The 16,898-nt window shown below is 36.7% G+C and overlaps 1 protein-coding gene across 1 annotated transcript in view; it reads right to left on the bottom strand.

Annotated features, from left to right (window-relative positions):
- Nucleotides 1-16,898, bottom strand: part of LOC150084641 (crooked neck-like protein 1) — a 213,898-nt gene that overhangs the window by 116,627 nt on the left and 80,373 nt on the right. The gene's annotated exons all lie outside the window — the stretch shown is intronic.

Genomic DNA, 16,898 nt, shown 5'->3' with positions numbered 1-16,898 from the left:
TTCAATCAGTTTTGATATTTCACTAGGCAGATACTACAGGTAACAGAATTAAATACTACATAAAAGGCTAGTACAGTGGTACCTCGGTATACGTCCTTAATCCGTTCCAGATCCTTGGACTTATACCAAACAAATTTTTCCCATAAGAAATAAAGGGAAAATGATTAATCCGTTCCCATGAAAAAAAATCCTATTGTTCTTGGCATATTATACATTGATGGGGTTGTATAAAATAATTTAAACACTGCTTAATACTAAAATACATAAATACAAAAGCAATTAGATGAAATAAATGAAAATTTAACAAACTTTAATTTTCTCTTTTCTGTCTCTTTTCTCTACTTGGACCTGGTTGAGGATCACCAGGTTTGACATTTACTAAAAATCTGTCCAAAGAACTTTGCTTCTGCCTTCTCCTCAGGATGTTTCGGAAATGTGACATTGTCCGGTCATTCCAGACAATGCTATTACGGCTTGTTTGGGCTTTGTTGGGGTGGTACTTCTCTGCAAACTTTTTGACATCCATCCATTTGGCAAAGATTTCCTTGATTAATGAAGTAGGGGCTTCCTCTATCTCCTCCTCCTCCGAGCCTGAAAAGAGTGTATCCATCTTAGTCTTGTGCTCCTTCTTCTCAAGTTCCTGCAGCTCCTCAGTGGTCAGCTCTTCCCTGTGCGCCTCCACTAACTCCTCCACATCACCATCACTCACATCCAGACACATGGACCTGCCTAGAGAGAATATACTCCACTATAGGCACAGCCTCAAAGTCCCTTTCAGTTACTGCTTCTGGCCACAAATTCCTCTAAGCAGAGTTCATTGTTCTGTAGGAAACTTCCTGCCAGGCTTTGTCAATGAGAGATATGCAATGGACGATAGTAAACTGATCTTTCCAAAACTCTCTCAGGGTTAACTCTGTGTCAGAGGTCACTTCAAAGCACCTCTGGAATAGTGCTTTAGTGTAGAGTTTCTTGAAATTACTGATGACCTGCTGGTCCATGGGCTCAATGAGAGGAGTTGTATTAGGGTGGGGGGAGGACCTTTACAGTGATGAAGTCAAACTCCGGCAGTGATGAAGTCAAACTCTGGCAGCACATAGTCCTGCAAGCTTGGAGGGTGAGCTGGAGCACTGTCCATTATGAGGAGGGCCTTCAGAGGGCAGGTTTTTCTCCTCTAAATAACTTTTTACACTTGGCCCAAACATAACATTAAACCACTCGCTGAAATATTCTCTGGTTACCCAAGCCTTGCTGTTTGACCTCCACATCACAGGTAACTGAGTTTTCTGCACGTTATGTTTCTTACAGGCCCTCGAGTTTTTCAGAGTCTTAGATCAGTAGAGGCTTCAGTTTGCAATCCCCACTTGCATTGCCACAGAACAAGACAGTTAGCCTATCCTTCATTGGCTTGTGCCCTGGCAATGCCTTCTCCTCTTGTGTAATATAGGTCCTGTTAGGCATTTTCTTCCAAAACAGGCCTGTTTCGTCACAATTAAAAACTTGTTGGGGAACAAAACCCTCAACCTCCACAAATTCCCCAAACTCTGTAACAAAATCACTGGTGGCATCTTTATCAGCACTGGCTCCATCTCCATGCCTCACAACACTGTGAATGCCAGTCCTCTTCTTAAAATTATCAAACCAGCCATGGCTGGCTTTAAACACTTCACTTTCTTGGCTTGATCCTGCCTTGTTTTTCAAAAGATCGACATGCATCAGTTTTGCCTTTTCGCAAATCATTGCCTCCGATACGCTATCGCCAGCACACTGTTTTTCTGTTATCCAGATCAAAAGCAATTTCTCAACATGCTCTAATGTCCCTGATCTTTGTTTGGTAATCGATTTCCTTGACAAAACAAAGACCTTATTAAATCGTTAGCAGATTTAATAAGGTCTTTGTTTTTCACAATTGTAGATACCGTCATTCTCGGCATACAGTATGCAGCAGCCAAGTCACGGATACGCATGCCACCTTCATACTTTTCAACAATCTCTTTTTTCACCTCCATGGTGATCCTAACCATTTTCTTCGTTGCTTGGCTCTTCTCATTAACTTTCTTAGAACTCATGGTTAATGAATTTACAAAACATTTATGCGAAAAAAAACACAAAATCACGTGAAAATTCACAGAGTTATAGTGCGGGTTGTTCACTGAATGGTAGAAACTGCCGTATTGATGTTCGTGGGCAATCGTGGCAGAGATGCCAGATCTTAGCCCCCCCCTCCATAAACCGAATTCAGTCGATCGAAGACGTAAGCGCGCACAATCCTCAGTCGGTTTTATTCGGAAAGCTGAGTGAGATGGGCGCGAGTACTTTGCTAGCGCCCATCCTTGGTCGGCTTTTATTCGGTTTTTGGAGAGGGGGATAAGATCTGGCATCTCTGAGTCATGGCTTTGTCTCGAGAGAGGTAAACAAGGGTAGCGCACAGTGTCATGACTCATTTTGATGCATGCGAGTCGTATTCCAAACAAACTTTTTTGCATCCAAACAGGACGTATATCAAGTTGGACTTATTCCAAAGCGGACGTATACCGAGGTACCACTGTATAAGCATGAAAGGAAGGTGTACAGCATATACTTGAAGTGTGAATGTCACTTTTAAAGAACCAAAATTAAAGAGATAAAAGCAGGCTTTTCTAGATGGGGGAGGAGAGATATTTTTACATAAATTTTGATTTGAAATACAGTCGCACACACTAACAGATATGTTTGAATGCTTTGATTTCTATTAAAACATTAAACACTTAACATACATTGAAGACCCCCTAACTTTTATTACAAAACAACTCATTCTTGGGCTTTGTATCGCAGCTATATATACAGACATGATAGGCAAATTTATGTATTAGCACATGAATAAAGATCCTTTCTGATCAACCTATAAAAATCATAGTTAATGTAAGTTAGCCTTCATTATAAACAGTCAATGAATCAAAGAAAGAAAATTAGAACTTTTTTTCTTTAAATGCAGACCGAACAGTTGAAAATCTACACTGATACTTTTTTTTTTTTTTTTTTTATTGTAAACAAAAATACAGCTAATTTCTTTTGGCCATAACAGTTGAAAATCTACCATTGTCACTAGACAGTTAAAGTTCTAGGCAAAATGATATATCTCTTTTGGGGATTACCCTGACTTCTAATCTCTCTTGGCACAAGCACATTACAAATATTGCTTCCTCTGCATCTAAAAAACTTGGGTTTCTCTTTCGCTCTCGGCGTTACTTTTCTTCCAAACAGCTGCTCACTCTGTATAAATCACAAATCCGCCCTGCCATGGAATATTGTTCCCACATCTGGGGTGGTGCCCCCAAAACCTCTCTCAGGCTTCTTGATTCCATTCAGAAGAGGGCAGTTAGGTTAATTAATGATTCATCTCTAACAGAGTCTCTCCACTCGCTTCCTCATAGACGTACTGTTTCTGCTGCATGCCTCTTCTACAGATACTTCCATGGGCACTGTTCTTCTGAATTGGCTTCTATAATTCCCGCTCTCTCTTTCAAAACAGTCTGCACACGTGCCGCCACCAGCCAACATCCATTTACTGTCCAACTTCAAACCCACAGAACCAACTTTTCATCTTCCTCATTTATTCATTCAACTGCCGTTTTCTGGAACAACCTTCCTTCATACGTATTTCCTGAAAATTACAATCTACAGAAGTTCAAGTCCAATGTCAACAAATATCTTCTTTCGTCCTCTCAACCTCCCACCCAAGCATGGTACTAAGTACTATAGGTTCTAATGCCTCTCGTGTTTGGGGTTCACATTTAAAAAAAAAGTATCTTTCAAAGACAGAAACTGAATGCAGAAATGCATTTCAATGCCTGCACTGGAATTCTTTACTATTTGGTAATCCTTATTATCCCTATTAAGGCAATTCAGTCCAGAAATAGGGATTAAAGGGATGAATAACTACTCATGTTTAATCAAGTATTTCTTTGATATGACACTTGGCTCCTCACATAGATCCAATTTCACAGATCTGCATATGCATGCTAAGAGAGACCACTTGCCATCTGAAAGCAGGCTAAGTGCATTGAAATAGGGATTTATCATTTGTCTAAAACTCATCCAGATGAATTTTAGACAAATGGTAGATTCACTTTCTGCAGTATTTTATGCAAATTTACACTTTGCTTGTGTGGGCTCAGGAGAGGATTTTTACATTTTCCAAGACTTTCATCATCTCTCTCTAAACACACAGAGAAAATTATGTATACACACTTTCACAATCTATAATTCATGAATTAGATAACTAATTTGTAATATTTATTTTTTCAGATTGGCTGAAACCCATAGAAATGACAGAGAACACACACAATTAAATTTTGATGAGAGAAAGGCTATTTTTAAATGGTACTGGAAATCTGAAAATGTTGTAGAGGTTTCAGCATACGTGGTTGGTTGGTTGGTCTGATAAAATATTTATTTTTTAAATATCTGATAAAATATTTATTTTTTCAGATTGGCTGAAACTCATAGAAATGACAGAGAACACACAATTAAATTTTGATGAGAGAAAGGCTATTTTTAAATGGTACTGGAAATCTGAAAATGTTGTAGAGGTTTCAGCATACATGGTTCGTTGGTTAGCCTGGAGTTTATTGGCATGTCAGCAACAATGTGCCAACAATGATAAACGAATAAAAATATTTATAAAAATAGTAACAGCCAAAAAGGTGGTAAAAGATTATGTAACCCATGAAATTTGGTCACTAAGTCAATGTATTTGTAGACTGTACAAGGAAATCATCAAAAAAGATATAAATGAGTAATAAAAGAGTATATTTCAAATAGATCTAAACAAGTTTATCAATTTTAAACAATTAAAAACAGCTGATACATGGTCACTGTTAGATAGCAACTGACTGAGTGTATAGGGCTCAGTCAGACTGCTAAAATATATACTTCATTTATGTCTAAAACATGGACATTCAGTTAAATATGCAATTGGTTAAAAAAGGTGTTCCGATCTTCAACACATAGAGGAGCCATCAGCCCTTAGCAGGAAAGAATGTGTATAAAATTACTATGTCCTATGCAGAGATGAACAAGTACAACTTCCTCTCTATGATTCCTGTGTAGACTAGACTGCATGTTTCCATCACAGGCTTAATCTGATACAACTTGTTTGTGACATGTGTGATATGGTTGTTGCCATCGGAAATGTCATATATTACATAATACCTGAATATAGTCTGTATAGGAGACTAGCAGGCTGTGACTGCTCTGGGGTTGTGGTGATCTCACCACAGCATCTATCAGATCATTACCATTGATCCCAAGGTGGCTTGGAATCCAGCAGAAATGTGTTGAATACAAATTCACAGAGACAAAAAATAACTTCTGCTGAATTGTGGACAGGACTAAATGCACATTACATTTCATCACTAATAAAGCCTGTAATGTCTATAGCATACAACTCTGTGGTGTATACTGTGCTACACTCATGGGGAATCTTCTCAGATACCATGCTATTTGGAACACTGCAGTGCATCCCACACAATTCTGACTTCAAGCCATCAGTGATGACTGGAATGAAATTAGACTGGCAGCTTGATGGGCAGCATAGAGTTGCAGATAAACAGAAGGTGAAGTGTTGGCCTTTCTCCAATTTTTAATAGATAGATTTAATGAGGGTGAATTTGCATGCCAGGGTTGAAGAGGTAACTCTGATGACTTGGCAACATTGTCTACCTTGATGTTAAGCTCTCTAAAACAGCTCTCGAATATAAATACCAAAGGGACAGCTGACAGTCTGATGAGTATGAGAGATTTTCCCATCATGGCTTGAAAATGGATATCTGCATAGGGTGATCTGGCAGGAATATTAGTTTAAAAGTACGTTTTAGTGACAACTGCTTTCATTGAAGCAACATATAGATTCTGGAGAGAAGATGTTCTAAATGCTCTTGTAGCAATGTGGATGGCCTGATGAACTGGATCAAGCTATCGAAGTACATTGTTGATGCATACACTTAGTTTATGAATTCCAAGTGTATAAGTTCCAAGTGCTGATACATACACTTGGAACTTAATCTAATTTAGATTGGACAAGTGCACGATAAAGACGGAATAAAATGCAGTGGTCTGTTACCCAATTATTGGATAAGATGGCATGTAAGGGGATTGGCCCCGTGTGCACTTTGTCTGCAGTTGAGATATATGAGAGAAATGTCAACTTATTATCAAATACAACTCCCAGGAATTTTGATTTGGGTGCTACTGAAATGATATTTTGTCTGAGCTTTAGTTCTGGTTCAGGATGAAGGTTCCATTTGTGGCAGAAGTTTACACACAGAGAGAAGCCGAAACCATTAGATTTTTTTTTGTTAGTTGTTGGCGCATCAGCTTCTGTGGCCATATTGCACCTCCCAAAGTTTTCGCATTTTTACTCTGATCCAAGCCTGAAGTGGGATTCAAACCTGCAACCGTTGGGTTGCCAGGCAGGCACTTTACCCACCTGGCTAGTCTAGTCGGCACCATTAGATATTGTCCAGAAGGTGAGATCGTCAATGGCTTGTTGCAATTGCCTTTTGATGAACTTCATATCACGACTGGGAAATGATACTGAAATCATCAACAAAGAGGACACTTTTCAATTAATAGAATTAACTTTAATAGCAAAAAGCATAACACTTAGCACTGACCCTTGGGAAACTTCCTCCTCTTGGCAAATATTGAATGAAAGTGGACTAATGAACTTGGAATGTATTTCACAAAAAAATTTCAATAAAACTGCTAGATGACACTTAAGCACATGATTATAGATATCTTTTAAAATTCCAAATCTCCTAGCCATGTCATATGCTTTTCCCTCAACAAAGAAGAGCGATTCCTGGTGCTTGTGTTTAAGGAAAGCATCTCAAATAGATATTTCCAATCAAATTAAATGGCCAAGTTTTAGAGTTCTGCACAGGCCTAAATTTTTTATTTTTACCTGGCCTGGCCTGACCCAACCCAAGCCTGAATTTGTTTTTCAAATTCATTAACCATACCCGATCCATCCTAACCGATTTTTAACCCAGCTCGACTGAAACGCTTTATATAAATAAAATCACCAGCATTAGTTTCTTAAGTTTTATAATAATAGAAAAATAAACTTCAGATTCCAAATTCAATATTAATAATTATCTAAAATAATTATCAATATTAATTATAAAAAGAAGAAAATGTAATAAATTTTCTATTTACCATATTTAATATACAGGCAACCCCCGTATAACACGGTACTTCTACAACATGGTTTCGCTCTAACACGATTGATAAATTGCAGCAATCCTCGCACAACACGGTACTTATATAACAAGGTTTTGCCCTAACACAGAGAATTACAACAAACCACGCATAACATGGTATTTTTGAGCTTTTGTGTAGAGAAAACGCTGTTGGATGTAATTTTTCAACATTTCCATTCTTTTTTTGTGAATCTCCACTGCAGATACACTAATCATTATACAAAAAAAAAAAAAAAAAAAAAATAGGAAATCCCCATGTTAGGTTCTGTGCTACTGAACTTGTGCTTACTTGAAACCATAAAAAAATTTGACTTCGAAGTGTGCTGTTCGTGACTTTTAAGGTTTTTGTAAAGTTATTTTGGTTTTTATTTGATCATTTATAAATTTTTCCGGGTATGTATTATTAAACTTTGTTCTTAAGAACCGTATTGGTTTGTTTGTTTATTATTTGGTTTTTAGGAACATTAGCAACTAAGGCCATATTGCTCCGGGAATATGCGGTGGTCATTCCCTGACCTTTCCGCATCCTCCGTATTTGGAACCGTATTGGAATAATTTCTTTGTTGTGAATTACTTTGGCATAATTTGGGTAACTGCTGATTTATTTATAGAATGGTTTCTAAATTGTTTTGTGCCAGCTATGGAAAACTATTTAAAGCAGAAAAATCTAGATTTAAAAGTTTTATTACTATTGGATAAAGCGCCGGGCCATCTGAAAGTTAAGTCATTCAAAATGTTGAAGTAATGTTCATACTACCTAATACAACTTCTTTAATTTAGCTATTAGATCAAGGCATTATATCTACCTATAAAACTCATTACAACAAAAAATAATTACAATGGATTTTGGAAAAAATTGATTCCAAATCTATTGAAGTGATGGAGGCATGGAAACATTTTTCAATTGTGGACTGTATCAGAATCATAGCTTTATTACTCAAAGAAGTAAAACCTTCAGCATTAAATGCGTGTTGGAAAAATGTATGGCCAGAGTGAGTTCATTCAGGAAATATGGTCAAACCAGCAGAAAACAGTATTGGTGCAATAGTAGAACTTGCTAAGTCGGTAGGAGAAGGTTTTGATGATATGACTACTGAAGACGTTCAAAAATCACTGGTAGAAAAAGAGGATGGCAAAGCGGATTTGGTGGAAATAGAATCGGAGGTAAACCAAATCAACTCAGAGGGATGATAGCTCAGATGAAAATTCTGAAGTTCCAAATTTTACACTAAAAAGCATATAGGAAGACAAACTTAGCCGAGCGATGAGAATCTTATTTTTTGAATGCAGATCCTTCGACTGAAAGGAACACAAAATTCAAAAAAGAGCTTCAAAAATGCTTCGCTCCATACTATGCAATTTACAAAGATCTATCAAGGAAAAGCAAACAATCCCAGAATACTGATTTTTTAAAAAGAGCAGAAGATACACGAAATCTAGATGCTGCAGAAAAAAGTTCAAAAGGTGAAAATATTCTGCAACAGAGAAACGTTTTCGTTTGATTGTGCTTAGCAGCAATGAAGAGGAAGAAAATGAAATGAACATACATAATCTGACATGTATGTATCCGAGTTTGTAAGGCGTTTGTTTAGCTATTACTATTTTTAATAAAAATTAAGTTTCCGATAATTATAAAAAAAATGTATTTTTGTTAGCTTTTGGAATGTAACCCCCCCCCCTTTTTGTACTGGTTCTTAGTCCCATACAACAAACAGTTTCGCACTACATGAGATTTTGTAGGAACCTAACTACCGTGTTATACAAGGGTTACCTGTAATTCCAGAACGGATATCGACATCCACCCCTACCACCACCTTTTATTTACATGCTTTTTATTGCAGATTGGTGTGCAGAAATAAAACAGTCAACTCTGTCACTACTTAAATTGATTTGACGCTCTTGCACTGCTAATCTGGTCTGGTTGTACTAAAATTTCTTTCGGAGCTTGTACTGCTGGTGGGTCATTTCCACGAAAGAGCACAAATTTCGGTGAATTTTGGATAAATTGGCGAAGTGTGCTTTATTGGTCAATTAAAAGTGTCAACAGACAAATAATACACATTTTTTCTAAAAAAATTTTAAGAATTTAAATACATAAAAAATAGCTCAAAAAAGTCCGAAACTTTTGAAATAACAATTTATTACAATTATTTGCACCGAGCCAGAAAGTTGTTCATGTTACCCAGCACTCGTGCTGGGCCGAAGCCCGAGGGCCAGGCGGGGGCCCTTGCAGATCTCTATCAAGTGTGTTGACCTGTTCCTTCAGAAGTGGGACTGTGTTCTGGAAAGCTTCTAAAAACCACAAGGTAGGAATTTGCCTCCTCTCCAGGATCTTGCACACGCAGCTTTTCAGAGCGACTGGGCAATAATTGTTTGGAATATTTGGATCCTTTCCTGGCTTGGGAAGGCAAGTACAATTGCCTTATGCCAGGAGTCCAAAAACTGCTCTTCGAGATAGATTCGGTTGTTCAGAATGTTCCTGAAACAACAGAATGATTCTGTTTCAGATTCAGATAAAAAATGTTTCATCATCTCATAATGGATGTTTTTGTCCATGGTGAAAGGCTAATAGGCCTCAAAGTTTTATGAAGACAACTTCAAATGCTGTTTTTCAGCTTTTTGTTTTAGGACCAGAAACTTGGAATGGGGGAGATCTTTTAGCAGGCACTTCAGCTTATGTCTCCTCTAGGGTATTTGCAAATTGCTAATGGGTTTGCTATAATAACATCATTTTTCAATGGGAAGTTGTGCATCATGTAATCACATGCATCAATAAAGCATTTCTTCAATAAACAAAAGAATCTTCTTCTCTTGTTTTAGACACTCCATGACCTTGGCAGTGAAATGCCTATGTCTAAGTCAGAATCATCCTTCTTACTTAGTCTGCTATGGTAATCAACTTCCAGAAGGAAGTGAAATCTTTAAAAACTATTGTAATAAATTTGTACATCACATTCCTTGATATATCTAGGAGTAATTCACCTCAGTATATAGATGTGAGGTAAGTTGGATTGAACATTCTATGTTCAGCTTTTAAAATGGTATAACTTTTAAAAGAAACAAGCAAAACTGCTTTATTCTAGACAGAAAAGAGGAACCTGAAAATATTTTCTGCAAGGGTGAGGATAATATGCCTAGAGTTATCAGCTTGCTTGGCCTGTTTAAGATTGCTTTCACCCGAAGTTTCCAATTCAGAAGTTCTATTTCTTTGTTCCAACATATGTTTTCAAAACCTTCAGTTCGTGACATGGATTTCAATAAGAGTCTGTGCTAGTCATTAGTAATCACTTATTGTTGTTGTTGTTGTTGTTTGGTTTTTAGGAGCATTAGCAACTAAGGCCATATTGCTCCAGGATATGCGGCGGTCATTCCTTAACCTTTCCGCATCCTCCGTATTTGGTGGTGACGGGCTCGAACCCCGGTCTAATCAAGAAGCGTGTGCTACGCACTGCTGCTCCTTCCCACCTGGCTACGGAGGCGCGTCACTTATTGTACTATTCAATTTGCTAATTCTGAAAAAATGCTCATATGGCTTTCCCACCACTTCTTTAAATAGACTTGTATCAGTATTAGTCAAAAAAGTGCAAGAAAGCCACAGTTTTTGCTGCACCAGCCAAAAAATAAATCAATAAAATAATAAAAACAATAATAATAAAAACAATAATAAATCAAAAATGACAATATAAATATAAATAAATATAAAAAATGAAAGAAAAAATATACAGTATTCTTTATGTATATAAATATACATAAAAAATGAAAGAAAAAATATACAGTAAAAATATAACGTATCCCCCATATTCATGGGGGATACGTTCCAAGATCTACCGTGGATGGCTGAAACTGCAGATATAAGAAAAAACACCTGCTGACCCCATATATAATGTGATTTTCTTGTACATACATACACATAATAAAGTTTAATTGATGATTTAAACACACAATAAGACATTACCAACATTCAATACGGTAATAAAAAAGTACAGCAGACTCTCGATTTACTGGGATTGGATTAACCAGGACACTTCAAGACTCCAAATTAAAAAAAAAAAAAAAAAGACCAATAAAGTTCAAGTAATAACTAGAATAGGTATAAACAGATATTTTGCAAGTCGTAAATAAGCGACAAGAACCAGCGTTATAAGTTGTCATTGGGAGATTAGTGTACCTATTATCTTGCAACCCCCGCTGTTTTCACACCTACCACTTAAAAAAAAAAAAAAAAAGAGAGACCAAATGTTTAGTTTGATTTAGTGTGTTGCGTCGATTGTTGTGTTCAGTCGCACCGCAAAGGGCAAATTTTGTTTCATTATTTATATCAGGGATGTCAGAATTTTTTTTTTTTATTATTATTTTTATTTTTATTATTTTTTTTTTGTTTAGAAATCGCAAAAACGACGGGCACATGCAAGAGTTGTGCTTTCAAATTAAACAAAAACTTGAAAACGGTACATCCATTAAATCTCTAAAGAACCATTATAATGTTGGTGATGAAACCATGCGCGGCATTGTAAAAAATAAAGGGAATCATCGTATTGGACACGCAAGTAGTAAGTGTTAAGTTTTTTCATTCAGTTACCTGTGGTTAACTGCAGGTAACTGAATCAGCGGATATTGGGGCACAACTGTATATATATATATATATATATATATTAAAAAAAAAAAAAAAAAAAAACTTGTCAAAGGTTGCCACTGTTGTACCATTCGGCCAATTCACTATTCATCCACTTTCACAGAAAAGCATGGAGTCCCCCTTACAGCATACAGATTAACAAGATGACAAGGACAGCCTATTACCAAAGTGCTCAGTTTCTTCCTTTTCTTATTACAACACTGGGATGTATCTTGGAATCACTTTGATTACTGCCATCTGTACGAATCTTGCTACTACAGTTTCTAGGCCTGCTATAACAGGAACATTGTCAACACTCTGTGCCAGAGTTTTTTTAAAGGAATCCTACATGCTTTCATTGTTCAGAAGATGTAACTTCAAAAGCCACTTTCCAATGCTGGCACTGGGAGCAAGCTGCTTTCAATTTGACTTTTGAAATGTCTTGTGAAAAAGGGCCATTTTTTCACAGGCATCACTATCTCCTCTTTCCCTCTCTATGCAATTTCGCTAATAATGCCCATCGTTTTTTTGATTCGACAATCATATTTTTTTTTTGCTATTTCACTATAGCATTAGCATATGATGCAAGAAAGCAAGCTTATACAGCATCAGCCAAAAAAAAAAAAAAAAAAAACCCCCTTCCCATTTCACCCATCCATTCGCTCCAAATGTTTGTCTAGTTCTGCCTTGAATTTATTTAAGCTATAGACTTCTACAATGACAGATGGAAGTTTGTTCCAGAAATCAACCACCCGCTGACTAAAGGCAAATTTCTGCACATCTATTCTACAACTGCCTTTCCTAAATTTGAATTTATGTCCCCTCAGGCAATTAATCTGTGCAAGAGGAAGAATCCCATCAGCACTAAGCTTGCTCAAACCATTCAAGGCCTTATACACCTCAATCAGATCACCTCACATGTACCTAGTCTCCAGACACTGTAATTTGCAAAGCTTAAGCCTTTCTTCGTAAGACAAACCTTTGCTCCATTCACTAATCTTGTTGCCTTTCTCTGTACTTGTTACAGCAGCTCTACATCCTTCCTGCAATGAGGCCTGTATACAGTACTCAAGGTGTGGCCTGACCATTGCCTTATACAAGGGGATAATCACCTCCTTATCCCTGCTAGAAAAATTCCTGTAGATCATTGACAAGACACCATGAGCTACTCTTGCAGACCACCTGCACTGCTCAGAAAACTTCATATCTGACTGTACAATTACCCTAGGTCCTTTTCATTCTTTACATAGGGAAACAGTCTGCATAACTCAGATGAAGGTTGTGTTCTATGACAAAAGATAGCAATAAACATTCGGCATATATGACATTGTCACTATGAAATGAATCTAGTTTTTTTGCATTTATTTCTATGCACTGCACGCTGAACTTATGTTAATTTATTTACAAACGTCTAGATTACATCTAGTTTCCTGCTGCTTGAAATTAAAAAAAATCACATTTACATACAGTATACAAGGCAAACATGTTATATAGAAATTTTTGTATATATGTCTGAAAATTTACATTGCGCTTCTTTGGCATTTAACTCAAAAAAAAAAGTTATTAATTAGGTTAGCATCATACAGTTACAACAAAGCACATTACAGAAAACAAGGCTATTACTCTGCATTTGTTTTACAATGTAAACTAGCACACCAACCAATTCATTAATGAAAATAAGCAGAAATTTATAGCATTTTTAAAAAATTCCAACTTTATCTTGGTCATACTATTTTTTTTTGCAAAAAAGATGGAAACTTTTTGTAACCAACTATAACACAATGGTAAGGCAGAAAAGAGGTCCAATCAAATAAAAAAGAAAGGAAAAAGACTTAAATCCAGAGTTGGCAGCATTGTTTATATCTGAGAGGAGGCAGTAAAATGAATAAGGTGAAATTTTCACCTGGTTCATTTTACTAGACTGATACCAGAACCCAGCAGCATAAATTAAACAGTTTGGGAAAATTAAAAGGAAAGTTGGATCGGTACCTATGGGAAGAGGGAAACACATGGGATTGTGTCCCCCCCCCATCATCATCTTCTTTGATGTAGCAGAATCCTTTGTCTTCTTTGCATAATATGATCAACATGACCACTAATGCATTATACAGAGTTCTCACCCAAAAAAACTTCACTACAGAGAGATATTTTAAATAGGTAAAATTAATTTTTTTTTTCAAATCCAAAGTTCACCAGAAAATTTTGCATATATATATGTGTGTGTGTGTGTGTGTCATATTTAATTTTAACTGTTGCAAATTGGTTCTTGGCATCTTGCAACAAAATCATCCTACTAGTTTAGTTGGATATGGTAATCAACTTCCAAAAGGAAGTGGAATCTTTAAAAACTACTGTAATAAATTGGCAATTTTTTTTTTTTTTTTTAATGAAAACCCTAAACACTAGAGGTATTAGAACCTATAGTACTTAGTACCGTGCTTGGGTTGGAGGTTGAGAAGATGAAAGAAGATATTTGTTGACATTACATTTGAACTTCTGTAGATTGTAATTTTCAGAAAATACATATGAAGGAAAGTTGTTCCAGAAAACAGAAGTTGAATAACTAAATGAGGAAGAAGAAAAGTTGGTTCTGTGAGTTTGAAGTCTGACAGTAAAAGGATGTTGATTGGTTGCAGCATGTGTTCGAACTGCTTTGAAAGAGAGAGAGAGAGAGAGAGAGAGAGAGAGAGAGAGAGAGAGAGAGAGAGAGAGCAAGAATTATAGAAACCAATTCAGGAAAACAATGCCCGTGGAAGTATCTAGAGAAAAGGCATGCAGCAGAAACAGAATGTCCACAAGACAAAGAATGGAGAGATGCTGTTAGAGATGAATCATTAATTAAACTAAATGCCCTCTTTTGAATGGAATCTAGAAGCCTGAGAGAGGTTTTGGGGGCACCGCCACAGATGTGGGAACAATATTCTATGGTAGGGAAAATTTGTGATCTGTACAGAGTGAAGAGCTGTTTGGAAAAAAAGTAATGCCGAAAGCAAAAGAGAAAAACCAGTTTTTAGATGCAGAGGAAGCAATATTTGTCATAATCTTGTCTATAAATCATAATGTAATCAAAGATAAGCATAAGAGTAGAAGAATCCTTTCTGTGAGATATAAGACAGGATTGAAATCAATGTTATCTTTGCCTCACTAGAGAATTACCTGGAGATCAGCATTTAAGGAATTGGTAGTGGATAATCGAGAAGTTGAAGTTGTTTGTGCAGGGCAAGGTTCTCAAACTGGAAGGTCATTAATATACAACAGAAAAAGAATGGGAGAAAGAACTGAACCTTGGGGAACACCAGCATTAGTGGATAAATTAAAAGACAGAAAGCCATCTACTATCACCCGCAATGAGCAGTCAGAGTGAAAACTGGATACCTGATTACAAAAAACAGTTGGCAGACCATAAGGTGGAAGCTTATTTAGAAGACCTTCATGCCAAACACAATCAAAAGCCTTTGAAATGTCAAGAGCAACTGCTTCAGTTTCACCAAAATTTTTCCATTGAATTTGTCCACAGATGAGTAATATAGGCCAGAAAATCACCGGTGGATCGACACTAACGGAATCCATACTGGTGATCGTTGATCAGACGGAAGGCTTCTAGATAATTTAAGAGTTGGCAGTTAATTGATTTCTCAATAACTTTAGAAAGAGTAGAAGTAAGTGCAATGGGACAATAACTGGATTGAAGGAATTTGTCACCCTTTTTAGGAACTGGCTAGATATGAGCAAATTTCCAAGCAGAAGGAAGAGCACGTTTGGAATAAGGAAGTGAAAAAAGGCGAGACAGAACAGGAGTAAGTTCAGAAGCACCAGTTTTGAGAACAAGCGGAGCAATACCATCAGGACTTGCAGCTTTCATAGTATCAAGATTGATCAAAATCCTTCTGACATCTTTTTGACAGTTTTGTTTGTTATTTGGGTTTTAGGAGCATTAGCAACTAAGGCCATATTGCTCCAGGATATGCGGTGGTCATTCCCTGACCTTTCCGCATCCTCCGCATTTGGTGGTGACAGGCTCGAACCCCGGTCTAATCAAGAAGCGTCTTTTTGACAGAATCCAGGAGGCATTGAATTGGGTGTCCTGGGAATGGTGGGAGGTGGTTTACCAAGATCATTGATACTCTTAGTCTGTTTGAAATCTAGTTTGGACTGATTAATAAATGCTTTACAATTGTTGTGAGCTTTAGTGCAGGCAGAAAATGAACCTGGAGCTTTGGATGCAAGCCAATTTCAATATGCAACATTCTTCTCTTGAACAGCCTTAGTACATTTATTGGAAAACTAAGGTTTAGATAAAGGACGAGATTTTAAGGTGGAGTGTGGAACAAAGGATTTCATCCCTACAAGAATAATTTCACTAACACGAGCAAATGTTGACATCAGAAGATTTGAAATAGTACACCGACCAAGGAAAAGAAGAAAAGAAATCTTGCAGATGATCCCATTTTGTAAGGCCAAACAACGCCAAATTTAGTTATAGTTCAGACACAGCATGGGTTTGTTAAGGGGAAGTCAGGTCTAACAAATTTGATCGGATACTATGTTGTCACAAAGGAACTAGATGCAAGAAATAATTTTGATATCACATACAGGTAACCGTTGTATAAAATGGTAGTTAGATTCCTATAAAATCATGTGCAGTACGAAACCGTGTTATATGGGACTAAGAACCAGTACAAAAAGGGGGAGGGTATGTTCCAAGAGCTAACAGAAATACACCATTTCATTAACAAAACTGACAAAAATACACCATTCTAGATTTCATGTATCTTCTGCTCTCTTTAAAAAATCATTAATCTAGGTTTGTTTGCTTTTGCTTGATAGATATTTGTAATTTCATTGTATGGAACTAGGCATTTTTGGAGCATCCTTTTGAACTTTGGGCTCCTTTCAGTCGAAGAATCTAAATTCAAAAAATAAGATTCTAATTGCTCGGCTAACTTTATGCCTTTTCATATACTTTTTAGTGCAAAATTTTGAAATTCAGAATTTTCATTTGTGCTATCATCCTATAGTAGTGAAATTCATGAAAGTCTTCAGTA

Source organism: Mastigoproctus giganteus, chromosome 6, assembly GCF_048544385.1.
Source record: "Mastigoproctus giganteus isolate SK-2022 chromosome 6, ASM4854438v1, whole genome shotgun sequence".
Lineage (NCBI taxonomy): Eukaryota > Metazoa > Arthropoda > Arachnida > Uropygi > Thelyphonidae > Mastigoproctus > Mastigoproctus giganteus.
Note: the sequence above shows the minus strand (reverse complement) of the source record. Positions and strands in the feature narration are given on the sequence as shown.